This window comes from Pongo abelii, chromosome 10 (assembly GCF_028885655.2).
Source record: "Pongo abelii isolate AG06213 chromosome 10, NHGRI_mPonAbe1-v2.0_pri, whole genome shotgun sequence".
In the NCBI taxonomy this organism is placed as follows: domain Eukaryota; kingdom Metazoa; phylum Chordata; class Mammalia; order Primates; family Hominidae; genus Pongo; species Pongo abelii.
The window spans coordinates 16,649,766-16,664,402 of record NC_071995.2 but is presented as its reverse complement, the minus strand read 5'-3'; the positions used below and the strand labels follow the sequence as shown (position 1 = coordinate 16,664,402).

Genomic DNA, 14,637 nt, shown 5'->3' with positions numbered 1-14,637 from the left:
TGTAGCCACAAAATTTGCCTCTGTGACCTCCCATGGCAATGAATTATGTAAGTGACTATCTCGTTTTATTAGCACTTAATTTGCTACTCTTTAATTTCATCAAATAACCCATGTTCTCCTATTATGGGGTCTGGGGAGAAGAAAGGACTGATTGGCCTTTGTTATGTCCTTCATAATTTTTAATATTTTATTCAAGGACCCTTTAGCGTCTCCTTTCCAGGAGAAGTGATTCTAATGCACATAATCTCATCAGGACCAAAGAATCTTCTTATGGGGCCAAGAGGGGTTTTAAGTACACGCCTTTGGGGAGAACAGATATGAAACCATAATTGGAAGGCAATGATACTCTTCTCTTAAAATTCTCCAATGAAAAAAATCCCACTATTTATCTTAATACGTCATTTTGGTGGTTTTTAGGCCCTTGTGTTGGTGATAAATTTGTCCTCAAATACTCTTCTCAAAATTTATTTTTATTATTATTATTATTATTATTATTATTATTTCTGGTTCAAGTCTTAGTGGAGATGGAGGTCATTTTCCCTGCAACTTTACTTTCTAGTCTTTCCATCATTTTCATTTGTGTTTCCGCAGAAGTTCCTGTATTTTTCACAGTATTCCTAAAACATGTAACACCAAATGATAACCCTATGAAAGGAGGCGCATTTTCTATTTTGATTTTAACTTTGATCCTAATACACAAAAATAAAAACTTACCACACTGGCTGGATAAAAAGTCAAGTTCAGAGGAAGGGTAGGTCACAGTAGGCTTATCCAGCTGGCTAAAACAACCCTAATGGATAAGTAGAGATTTCTGATTCACCGTAAAGCATTGTTTCTCAGTCTAGAGACATTTTTGGTCGCCACAGATGAGGTAGGGGGATTCTAGAGGAGAAGGTGCCACTTGTATCTAGTGGGTAGAGGCCAAGGATACTGCTCAATATCCTACAAGGCACCCACAACTTAGAATTATGTAGTCCCAAACATCAACAGTGCCAAAGCTGAGAAACTCTGCCCAAAAAACTGGGCAGGATGCAGGAAAAATAAACCGGACGCACTGCAAGTCTGTGGGGCTGTCAGAAGCAAAAGCAGGTTGGCTAAATGTGACTGAATGTGGCTTGTTTGACTGACTGTGCCTTATTTGTAAAGTGCTGTAAGCACCAGGCTGAGTGTAGACATGGGCTGTCCAGTCAGGAGCCACACACGTGTGCCTACCTGAGCCCCTGAAATGTGGATAGTCCAAATCGAGATGTGCTTTAAGTGTAAAATACACAGACTTCAAAGATTCAGTACAAAAAGAAGGATGTAAAATATCTAATTACGTTTTAACATTGATTTCACAATGAAATTATAATATTTGGGGTACACTTGGCTAAGTAAAATGCTATTAAAATATTTTCACCTGTTCCTTTTTATTTTTTTGTAATGCGCACACTTGAAAATTTAAAATGACTCCATGTCTCACATTATGTTTCTATTGGCTCTAGGCTCTAGTCTAGACTTCATGATACAGGTGACCAGAAGTCACAGAAGATTTCCAAACAGGGCTGTAACAGAATTAAAGGAGTATTTAAAAAAAGTAATCAGTACACAGAATATGTCCCATGGAAATACTTACGTAAGTCTGCAAATGCAAACATAAAAAGGCATTTGTGGCAGCACTGTTGCAAATGACACCAAGATCCATGTCCTGTTCAATAATATATAGCAAATCCATAATACGGAATACAATCCAGCCATTAAAAAGAACGAAGTACAGGCCGGGTGCAGTGGCTCACGCCTGTAATCCCAGCACCTTGGGAGGCCAAGGCAGGTGGATCACGAGGTCAGGAGTTCGAAACCAGCCTGGCCAATATGGTGAAACCCCGTCTCTACTAAAAATACAAAAATTAGCTGGGCATGGTAGTGCAAGCCTGTAGTCTCAGCTAGTCAGGGGACTGAGGCAGAAGAATTGCTTGAACTCGGGAGGCAGAGGTTTCAGTGAGCCGAGATTGCACCACTGTACTCCAGCCTGGGCAACAGAGCGAGACTCCCTCTCAAAAAAAAAAAAAAAAAAAAAAAGAACGAGGTACATCAGTAAGTACTGTTGTAGAAAACTGATTATGATACATTACTCAGTAAAATAAGAAATATGCACAGCAGTGTGCTTTTTAAAATAAAACTGTTAATAAAAACAAAAAGAATACAAAACATGTATCTATTGGTGTATATGCAAAAAAAAAATAAACTATATGCCAAATTGATAGAAGTGTTTCTCTTCAGAGGTAAGATTATGTTCCTACTTTCTCACGTTATATATTCCCCTAATATTTAAACATTCTTACAAAGAGCATGCATTATCTTAGTGAGCAGGAAATATAAAACATAATAATACTTAACTCTTGAATTAAGAGGAAGCACCAGGCAGCAGTGTGAAGGACAGGTAGAAGGAAAGGCAGACTACAGTAGGTAAACCAGTAAGGCAGCTGTCTGTGGTCCAGGCACCAGCATTATACAACACCTACCTGGGGCATTTTCACAGCTCTAAACCCTTCGTGATCAATCTTTGGCCACTGAGCTATTCCAGAAAGCCAGCCTGACACAGCTACACAGTGTCAGGCAGAAATGATGATGTCAGAATGCCCTATTTCTGTTCCCATAGAAAAGATCACCAAAATCTTCACCACAGGCCCCCAGGTAGAAACTGGTAATTACATTGCTCCTACATGACACCAACATTACCAAGGGATGAGATGGGCCCACACTCTACTTAGAGCCTGCTCTGGCCCACCCAAAGCTGTGCTCCTCCCCATGGGCAGGGGTCTGTGGGGCCAAGGGCACAGACTGTCCCTGGGCCAACGTTCCCCTCTAGTCCATGCTCAAGGTACACAGGACCCAGAGTTCCTAGATCAAATGGCTCCAGCCTTGTTTACAGAGTCTGCAGGGATCTCTACCCAAAGTCAAGACTTACACAAGATACAAGACAGACAAGGGACAGAAAACCTCCTGGAGAGTTTGATAAATGCAAGTCTGTCTATGAATACCATTCATTCATTCAACTAATAGCAAAGGGCTATCCAAAATGGTGCCAGACACCACTGGAGGCTCTAGAGATTGAGCAGTGCTGAAAAAACAAAATCCTTCTTCTCATAGGCCTTTCCTAATAAGAGTTAAACACATAAATATCTATTAACTATATTATACATCTGAGCTATAATGAAAAGTTATATAGGGTAAGAAAATGGAGAATGTAGGATGGGCATGAGCCAGGAAAATCTGGTAATAAAACATCTGAGCAGGGCCCCAGGCGAAATAAGCAATGAGGCCATCATATAGGAAAACAGTGTTCTAGGCAGAAATGTCAGAGGCATTTGAACCAGAGCAACTCCATCTTGCATAGGGGCTGGGTAAAATGAGGCTGAAACTTACTGGGCTGCATTCCCAGACGGCTAAGGCATTCTAAGTCACAGGATGAGACCGGAGGTCAGCACAAGATACAGGTCATACAGACCTTGCTGATAAAACAGGTTGCAGTAAAGAAGCCAGCTAAAACCCACCAAAACCAAAATGGCTGCAAGAGTGACCTCTGGTCCTCCTCACTGCCACACTCCCGCCAGTGCCATGACAGTTTACAAATGCCATGGCAACATCAGGAAGTTACCCTATATGGTCTAAAAAGAGGAGGCATGAATAATCCACCCCTTGTTTAGCATATAATCAGGAAATAACCATTAAAAATAGCAACCAGAAGCCCTCAGGGCTGCTCTGTCTATGGAGCAGCCATTCTTTTATTCCTTTACTTTCTTAATAAACTTGTTTTCACTTTACTCTGGACTCGCCCTAAATTCTTTCTTGTGCAAGATCCAAGAACCCTCTCTTGGGGTCTGCATCAGGACCCCTTTCCGGTAACAGAAAGAGGAGAAGGCAAGAGTGAACAGTCATATCTAAGGCAAAGCAGGGACACAGTGTAATCAGAGGAAAGTAGGCAAGGCCAGGTACGGGAAATGGAAGAGAGGGTGATAAGGGCCAGATCATATAGTAAAATATTTTCCAAAATGAGGGTAATAACCCACAGATAAGTCATGAAATCAGTTTTCTCAGCGGCAACCAGCATTTTTAAAAAAGAAGAAACAGGTAGGCGGTTCCAAGATGGTGGAATAGGAACAGCTCCAGTCTACAGCTCCCAGCATGAGCAATGCAAAAGACAGGTGATTTCTGCATTTCCAACTGAGGTACCGGGTTCATCTCACTGGGGCTTGTCAGACAGTAGGTGCAGGACAGTGGGTGCAGCCCACTGAGCATGAGCCGAAGCAGGGCGAGGCATCACCTCACACAGGAAGCACAAGGGGTCAGGTAATTCCCCTTCCTAGCCAAGGGAAGCTGTGACAGATGGCGCCTGGAAAATTGGGTCACTCCCACCTTAATACTGCGCTTTTCAAATCGTCTTAGCAAACGGCACACCAGGAGATTATATCCCACGCCCGGCTCAGAGGGTCCCACGCCCACGGAGCCTTGCTCATTGCGAGCACAGCAGTCTGAGATCCAACTGCAAGGCGGCAGCGAGGCTGGGGGAGGGGTGCCCGCCATTGCTGAGGCCTGAATAGGTAAATAGAGCTGCTGGGAAGCTCGAACTGGGTATAGCCCACCACTGCTCCAGGAGGCCTGCCTGCCTCTGTAGACTCCACCTCTGGGGGCAGGGCATAGCCAAACAAAAGGCAGCAGAAACCTCTGCAGACTTAAATGTCCCTATCTGAAGCTTTGAAGAGAGTAGTGGTTCTCCCAGCATGGAGTCTGAGATCTGAGAATGGACAGACTGCCTGCTCAAGTGGGTCCTTGACCCCTGAGTAGCCTAACTGGGAGGCACCCCCCAGTAGGGGCAGACTGACACTCCACATGGCCGGGTTCCCCTCTGAGACGAAGCTCCCAGAGGAACGATCAGACAGCAACATTTGCTGTCCAGCAATATTCGCCATTCTGCAGCCTCCGCTGCTGACACCAAGGCAAACAGGGTCTGGAGTGGACCTCCAGCAAACTCCAACAGACCTGCAGCTGAGGGTCCTGACTGTTAGAAGGAAAACTAACAAACAGAAAGGACATCCACACCAAAATCCCATCTGTACGTCACCATCATCAAAGACCAAAGATAGATAAAACCACAAAGATGGGGAAAAAACAGAGCAGAAAAGCTGAAAATTCTAAAAATCAGAGTGCCTCTCCCCCTCCAAAGGAACGCAGTTTCTCGCCAGCAATGGAACAAAGCTGGACGGAGAATGACTTTGACGAGTTGAGAGAAGAAGGCTTCAGACAATGAAACTACTCTGAGCTAAAAGAGGAAGTTAGAACCTGTCGCAAAGAAGATAAAAACCTTGAAAAAAGATTAGACAAATGGCTAACTAGAATAACCAGTGTACAGAAGTCCTTAAATGACCTGATGGAGCTGAAAACCATGGCACGAGAACTACATGACAAATACACAAGCTTCAGTAGCTGATTCGATCAACTGGAAGAAAGGGTATCAATGATTGAAGATCAAATGTATGAAATGAAGTGAGAGGTTTAGAGAAAAAAGAGTAAAAAGAAATGAACAAAGCCTCCAAGAAATATGGGACTATGTGAAAAGACCAAATCGACATCTGACTGGTGTACCTGAAAGTGACGGGGAGAATGGAACCAAGTTGGAAAACACTCTGCAGGATATTATCCAGGAGAACTTCCCCAACCCAGCAACGCAGGCCAACATTCAAATTCAGGAAATAAAGAGAACGCCACAAAGATACTCCTCGAGAAGAGCAACTCCAAGACACATAACTGTCAGATTCACAAAAGTTGAAATGAAAGAAAAAAATATTAAAGGCAGCCAGAGAGAAAGGTTGGGTTACCCACAAAGGGAAGCCCATCAGACTAACAGCGGATCTCTCGGCAGAAACTCTACAAGCCAGAAGAGAGTGGGGGCCAATATTCAACATTCTTAAAGAAAAGAATTTTCAACCCAGAAGTTCATAACCAGCCAAACTAAGCTTCATAAGTGAAGGAGAAATAAAATTCTTGACAGACAAGCAAATGCTGAGAGATTTTGTCACCACCAGGCCTGCCCTAAAAGAGCTCCTGAAGGAAGCACTAAACGTGGAAAGCAACAATTGGTACCAGCCACTGCAAAAACACGCCAAATTGTAAAGACCGTCAATGCTAGGATGAAACTGCATCAACTAACGAGCAAAATAACCAGTTAACATCATAATGACAGGATCAAATTCACATATAACAATATTAACCTTAAATGTAAATGGACTAAATGCTCCAATTAAAAGACACAGACTGGTAAATTGGATAAAGAGTCAAGACCCATCAATGTACTGTATACAGCAGACCCATCTCACGTGCAGAGACACACATAGGATCAAAATAAAGGGATGGAGGAAGATCTACCAAGCAAATGGAAAACAAAAAAAAGGCAGGGGTTGCAATCCTATTCGCTGATAAAACAGACTTTAAACCAACAAAGATCAAAAGAGACAAAGAAGGCCATTACATAATGGTAAAGGGATCAATTCAACAAGAAGAGCTAACTACCCTAAATATATATGCACCCAATACAGGAGCACCCAGATTCATAAAGCAAGTCCTTAGAGACCTACAAAGAGACTTAGACTCCCACACAATAATAATGGGAGACTTTAACACCCCACTGTCAACATTAGACAGATCAACAAGACACAAAGTTAACAAGGATATCCAGGAATTGAACTCATCTCTGCACCAAGCAGACCTAATAGACATCTACAGAACTCTCCACCCCAAATCAACAGAATATACATTCTTCTCAGCACCACATCACACTTATTCCAAAATTGACCACATAGTTGGAAGTAAAGCACTCCTCAGCAAATGTAAAAGAACAGAAATTATAACAAACTGTCTCTCAGACCACAGTGCAATCAAACTAGAACTCAGGATTAAGAAACTCACTCAAAACTGCTCAACTACATGGAAACTGAACAACCTGCTCCTGAATGACTACTGGGTACATAACGAAATGAAGGCAGAAATAAAGATGTTCTTTGAAACCAATGAGAACAAAGTTACAACATACCAGAATCTCTGGGACACATTTAAAGCAGTGTATAGAGGGAAATTTATAGCACTAAATGCCCACAAGAGAAAGCAGGAACGATCTAAAATTGACACCCTAACATCACAATTAAAAGAACTAGAGAAGCAAGAGCAAACACATTCAACAGCTAGCAGAAGGCAAGAAATAACTAAGATCAGAGCAGAACTGAAGGAAATAGAGACACAAAAAACCCTTCAGAAAAATCAATGAATCCAGGAGCTGGTTTTTTGAAAAGACCAACAAAATTGATAGACTGCTAGCAAGACTAATAAAGAAGAAAAGAGAGAGGAATCAAATAGACACAATAAAAAATGATAAAGGGGATATCACCACCAAACCCACAGAAATACAAACTACCATCAGAGAATATTACAAACACCTCTATGCAAATAAACTAGAAAATCTAGAAGAAATGGATAAATTCCTCAACACATACACCCTCCCAAGACTAAACCAGGAAGAAGTTGAATCCCTGAATAGACCAATAACAGGCTCTGAAATTGAGGCAATAATCAATAGCCTACCAACCAAAAAAAGTCCAGGACCAGACGGATTCACAGCCAAATTCTACCAGAGGTACAAGGAGGAGCTGGTACCATTCCTTCTGAAACTATTCCAATCAACAGAAAAAGAGTGAATCCTCCCTAACTCATTTTATGAGGCCAGCATCATCCTGATACCAAAGCCTAGCAGAGACACAACAAAAAGAGAGAATTTTAGACCAATATCCCTGATGAGCATCGATGTAAAAATCCTCAATAAAATACTGGCAAACCGAATCCAGCAGCACATCAAAAAGCTTATCCACCATGATCACGTGGGCTTCATCCCTGGGATGCAAGGCTGGTTCAACATATGCAAATCAATAAATGTAATCCAGCATATAAACAGAACCAAAGACAAAAACCACATTATCTCAATAGATGCAGAAAAGGCCTTTGACAAAATTCAACAACCCTTCTTTCTAAAAACTCTCAATAAATTAGGTACTGATGGGACGTATCTCAAAATAATAAGAGCTATTTATGACAAACTCACAGCCAATATCATACTGAATGCACAAAAACTGGAAGCATTCCCTTTGAAAGCTGAAAGAAGACAGGGATGCCCTCTCTCACCACTCCTGTTCAACACAGTGTTGGAAGTTCTGGCCAGGGCAATCAGGCAGGAGAAAGAAATAAAGAGTATTCAATTAGAAAAAGAGGAAGTCAAATTGTACCTGTTTCCAAATGACATGATTGTATATTTAGGAAACCCCATCGTCTCAGCCCAAAATCTCCTTAAGCTGATAAGCAACTTCAGCAAAGTCTCAGGATACAAAATTAATGTGCAAAAATCACAAGCATTCTTATACACCAATAACAGACAGAGAGCCAAATCATGAGTGAACTCCCATTCACAATTGCTTCAAAGAGAATAAAATACCTAGGAATCCAACTTACAAGGGATGTGAAGGACCTCTTCAAGGAGAACTACAAACCACTGCTCAATCAAATAAAAGAGGATACAAAGAAATGGAAGAACATTCCATGCTCATGGATAGGAAGAATCAATATCGTGAAAATGGCCATACTGCCCAAAGTAATTTATAGATTCAATGCCATCCCCATCAAGCTACTAATGACTTTCTTAACAGAATTGGAAAAAACTACTTTAAAGTTCATATGGAACCAAAAAAAAGCCGGTATTGCCAAGACAATCCTAAGCCAAAAGAACAAAGCTGGAGGCATCACGCTACCTGACTTCAAACTATACTATAAGGCTACAGTAACCAAAACAGCATGGTACTGGTACCAAAACAGAGATATAGACCAATGGAACAGAACAGAGTCCTCAGAAATAATACCACACATCTACAACCATCTAATCTTTGACAAACCTGACAAAAACAAGAAATGGGGAAGGATTCCCTATTTAACAAATGATGCTGAAAAACTGGCTAGCCATATGTAGAAAGCTGAAACTGGATCCCTTCCTTACACCTTATACAAAAATTAATTCAACATGGATTAAAGACTTACATGTCAGACCTAAAACCATAAAAACCCTAGAAGAAAACCTAGGCAATACCATTCAGGACATAGGCATGGGCAAGGACTTCATGTCTAAAACACCAAAAACAATGGTAACAAAAGCCAAAATTGACAAATGGGATCTAATTAAACTAAAGAGCTTCTGCACAGCAAAAGAAACTACCATTAGAGTGAACAGGCAACCTACAGAATGGGAGAAAATTTTTTCAATCTACTCATCTGACAAAGGGCTAATATCCAGAAAATACAAAGAATTCAAACAAACTTACAAGAAAAAATCAAACGACCCCATCAACAAGTGGGCGAAGGATATGAACAGACACTTCTCAAAAGAAGACATTTATGCAGCCAAAAGACACATGAAAAAATGCTCATCATCACTGGCCATCAGAGAAATGAAAATCAAAACCACAATGAGATACCATCTCACACCAGTTAGAATGACGATCATTAAAAAGTCAGGAAACAACAGGTGTTGGAGAGGATGTGGAGAAACAGGAACATTTTTACACTGTTGGTGGGACTGTAAACTAGTCCAACCATTGTGGAAGACAGTGTGGCAATTCCTCAAGGATCTAGAACTAGAAATACCATTTGACCCAGCCATCCCATTACTGAATATATACCCAAAAGATTATAAATCATGCTGCTATAAAGATACATGCACATGTATGTTTATTGCGGCACTATTCACAATAGCAAAGACTTGGAACCAACCCAAATGTCCATCAATGATAGACTGGATTAAGAAAATGTGGCACATATACACTATGGAATACTATGCAGCCATAAAAAATGATGAGTTCATGTCCTTTGTAGGGACATGGATGAAGCTGGAAACCATTATTCTCAGCAAACTATCACAAGGACAAAAAACCAAACACCGCGTGTTCTCACTCATAGGTGGGAACTGAACAATGAGAACACTTGGACACAGGAAGGGGAACATCACACACCAGGGTGTGCCATGGGGTAGGGGGAGGGGGGAGGGATAGCATTAGGAGAAATACCTAATGTAAATTACGAGTTAATGGCTACAGCACACCAACATGGCACATGTATACACATGTAAGAAACCTGCACGTTGTGCATATGTATAATAGAACTTAAAGTATAATAAAATAAATAAATAAATAAAAATAAAAAAAGAAGAAACAGAAAATAGAAAATGTCAAGATATGGCACGTTATACAGGTAGGATCATTCGTGGAAGTTCTGTTTCAAACCCATGTGTACTGTGTGGCATGTACCGTGTGGCAATATAAAATACACTGCATATGGTGAGCCATGGCCAACAGGGTTTAAAAGGTCCTTAAGGAGAACTTTTTTCAGCACAGAAAGGTTTTCTCACGTGAGATGGGAAGTCTTTTAGAGAATTTTCAGCAAGGGCTGAAATGATCTGATTTACATTTTTAAATAACCCCTCTGGCTGTGGTGGGAAAGTCAAGTAGGAAGCTCCAGCAAGAGCAGGTGGTAGCCTGTACCAAATCACTAAAAGATGCACAGTGGAGGGGGTCAAAATCTCATCAATCAACTGATTATAGCTTTTCTATTCTGCGTTTAAAATTTGTCTTCAAACAAATAAGAGCTACTCAATCTCCAGTGCTGTTATTCTCACCTCGAGAGTGAAAAGTCAAAGATCCAGAAGCATCTGTAAGATTCACAAAGCACAAAATTCAAAGAAGAGCTTCCTCTGCTCACTACCCATAAACAGCCTCAGGTAAGTAAGTGTGTGGAAGAGTTTACAGATTAGAACACACTGTCAGGACTAACCTCGCTGTCCCTCTCTCCAACCACTCTATGCTCTAAGTAACTACTTAAGTCAAATTTGATAGCTCTTCCCAATATGGTCCAACTACTGCTGAGCTTTTGGTCCTCACTAGGGTGACCACCTCATCCTGGGTTGCCCAAGACAAGCCCGGTTTATGCCTCCCGTCCCCTCTGTGTTAGCATTTGTCTTCTATATTTCATTTCTTAACAAAGTTGAAAATAAACCAAGATGCATTTGGGAGACTCCAGCTTCTCTTCTCTCACGTTCTCCAGCAATGTCACACAGCATGTGAGAGCCCGGTACAGTCAACAGTGTTACTTTACCAAGTGGTTCACTCTAAAAGGAAACCAAAACTTGACTCTCTTCCCCACTCTCCTGGACATAACAAAACTAACACTCCCAGCATGCCAGGCATTCACTGATTACTGAAGGTACTCAGAATATTCGTGGCTACTCTATTCAATAAATGGTGCTAGGAAAACTGGCAAGCCACACGTATAAAAATGAAATTGGATCCCCATCTCTCACCTTATACAAAAATCAACTCAAGACAGATGAAAGACTTAAATCTAAGATCTGAAACCATAAAAATGCTAGAAGATAACATCAGAAAAACTCTTCTGGACGTTAGCTTAGGTAAACAATTTGATGACTAAGACCCCAAAAGCAAATGCAACAACAACCAAAAAATAAATAAATAGGACCTAATTAAACTAAGAAGCTTCTGCACAGCAAAAAAAAAAAAATTAGCAAAGTTAACAGACAACCCACAGAGTGGGAGTAAATATTCGCAACCTATGCATCCGACAAAAGAATAGCATCCAGAATCTACAAGGAACTCAAACAAATCAGCAAGAAAAAAACAAATAATCCCATTAAAAGTGGGCAAAGGACATAGACATTTCTCAAAAGAAGATATACAAATAACCAACAAACATATTTAAAAAAAGCTCAACATCACTAATTATCAGGGAAATGCAAATTAAAACCACAATGAGACAACACTTTACTCCTGCAAGAATGACCGTAATTAAAAAGTCAAAGAATAATAGATGTTGACATGAATGTGGTGAAAAGGGAACACTTTTACATTGGTGATGGGAATGTAAATTAGTACAACCACTACAGAAAATATGGGGATTCCTTAAAGAACTTACCATTCAATCCAGCAATCCCACTACTGGGTATCTTCCCAAAGGAAAAGAAGTCACTATATGAAAAAGACACATGCACATGTATGTTTATTGCAGCACATTTTGCAAATGCAAAGATACGGAATCAACCTAAGTGCCCATGAATCAACGAGTGGATAAAGAAAATGTGGTATATATACATCATGGAGTACTGAGGCATAAAAGGAAATGAAATAATGTCTTTTGCGGCAACTCGGATGGAGCTGGAGGCCACAATTCTAAGTGAAGTAACTCAGGAATGGAAAACCAAATATCCTATGATCTCACTTATAAGTGGGGGCTAAGCTGTGAGGACACAAAGGCATAAGGATGACATAGTGAACTCTGGGGATTCAGCGGGAGAGAATAGGGAGGGGGTGAGCAATAAAAGACTACATATTTGGTACAGCATACATTGCTAGGGTGATGGGTACACTAAAATCTCAGAAATCACCATTAAAGAGCTTATCCATGTAATCCAAAACCACGTGTACCTCAAAAACTATTGAAAATTAAAAAAAAAAATTGTGGCTAGAGACAGCTAAGTCCTCTAGTCTTGGGTGGTAGTAGGAGAAGTATTCAACACTGTTGTGTCTCTGTTATACCCATTTGCTATAGCAGCTAGTTGAGCCCCGGCCTGAGCTCAAGCATGCAAGAGGCACAAACGCACAATACCCACAGTCAGTAGGTCAATGAGCCGCTACTGTAGATTAGATGAACATGAAATATGTATGGGAAATCACTAGGTTCCTTGCAGAGAGCACACTGAAAGCAATGCTTTTATGATTTATCAAATTCTGTAAATCTAAACTATTTTCTTTGGGTCAGGCTTTTTAATTCTACAACAACAAAAACTATCAGTTACAATGACCTCAAAAAAAGTATGTTTAATAAAAAATTTTACTCTGAATTCCCATTTCTCAGGAAAGTTGATTATCTGTAATTTGCACAAAATGTTTTTCAGCATTTGCCACGTGCTATGGAAACCAAAGATATCTATCTATCTATTTATATATCAGACTCCAGGATGACCTAAATCTGCTAAAAAGCATCGGTATCTACCTCAAAAAATTAGTAGTTATGTTAAGATGTCTGTGTCCAAAGATGGCAATTTAACACATATTCAGAAGATACAGTTACAGAAAACTCTGAAGCATGACTTCCATTTAGATAAATGACTATTCTAAATATTGCTCACTTTTAGATCTAAATTTTCTAGTGAATGTGTAAGAAGTAAAGCAGGCCAGATGCAGTGGCTCACGCTTGTAATCCCAGCATTTTGGGAGGCCAAGGCAGGCAGATCACGAGGTCAGATCAAGACCATCTTGGCTAACACGGTGAAACTCCGTCTCTACTACAAATACAAAAAATTAGCCAGGTGTCGTGGCATGCGCCTGTAGTCCCAGCTACTCGGGAGTCTGAGGCAGAAGAATCTTTTGAACCCGGGAGGTGGAGGTTGCAGTGAGCCAAGATCATGCCACTGTACTCCAGCCTGTGCGACAGAGCGAGACTCCATCTCAAATAAAAAAATAAAATAAAATAAAATAAGGAAAGCAGTAGTTATTAAGTTGCTGGCTCCAAAAATACTAGAAAATATCAGTTTCATAGCAGTCATAGATGCCTCAAACAGAAAATCAGTTAAATTAATTTGAATACTGACTCATTTTAAAAATCTAATTTATCAAATAAAAAAACCGGAAGTCTATTTTGCTGAAGATAAAATACCTGACATTGTTGTGACTACCACTATAAATTCAGTTAAAGAGGTTAGAATAAAACACATAATTATGTGATTTTGCAGTGATAACATGGACACAAATTTTGTTGTAGTATCATGATAAAAATATGTTCTTATTAAATTAGGAAACCTATGGAACAGAAATATACCTGGATCTCTTTGTGACAGACACATAATTCATAATTTCATCCAAATACGCTTCCATAGTCTAACAACTAAAGTAAAAGCTGTCATTGTCAAATTTTAAACATTTTATTTATACACAGAATAAAAGAACGATCTGATCTTTGTGAAAAAGGTGACATTAAATCAAACATAAATCTTTCTTCATGGCAATATGCACTCTCTCTTTGCTGATTCTCATCGTTGAATACTAGAAACATCTGATTCTTTGAAGAGTTAAGAGCCATTCTGTCAATTAATCTAAGCTGATGTACACTGGTCTTGAACTATCTTCTAAATAAGGCCTTTAAATGTTGGCTTTTTTTTTTTTCAAAATCAGTTGAAAATCTTTTATTAAAAAAAAAATTAAATAAAACACCAAACCCTCTTGTTTTTGAAACTGTTAGTGAACTTCAATTATTAATGACAATTTTGCAAAGAGGGAGACATAAAATTTACTCCTACAAAAGAACGGATTTGAACAAATTAAATAATGAGATTTCAACTAGCGTACTGGGGTTAATTTTAAAATTCTAAAGTTGCACTTTGGAATACTTCAACTTGTCTCTTTTGACCGTCTTTTGTTGTATAACAACCACCACAAAACATTGTGGCTAAAAACAGCAGTCATTCTATTTTTCCTGATAGGTTGACTGGGGCTCAGCTGAGTGGTT

General features: G+C 39.9%; 1 protein-coding gene across 4 annotated transcripts in view; it reads right to left on the bottom strand.

Moving 5' to 3' along the window:
- Window positions 1-14,637, bottom strand: part of DERA (deoxyribose-phosphate aldolase) — a 358,665-nt gene that overhangs the window by 316,217 nt on the left and 27,811 nt on the right. The window lies entirely within an intron of this gene.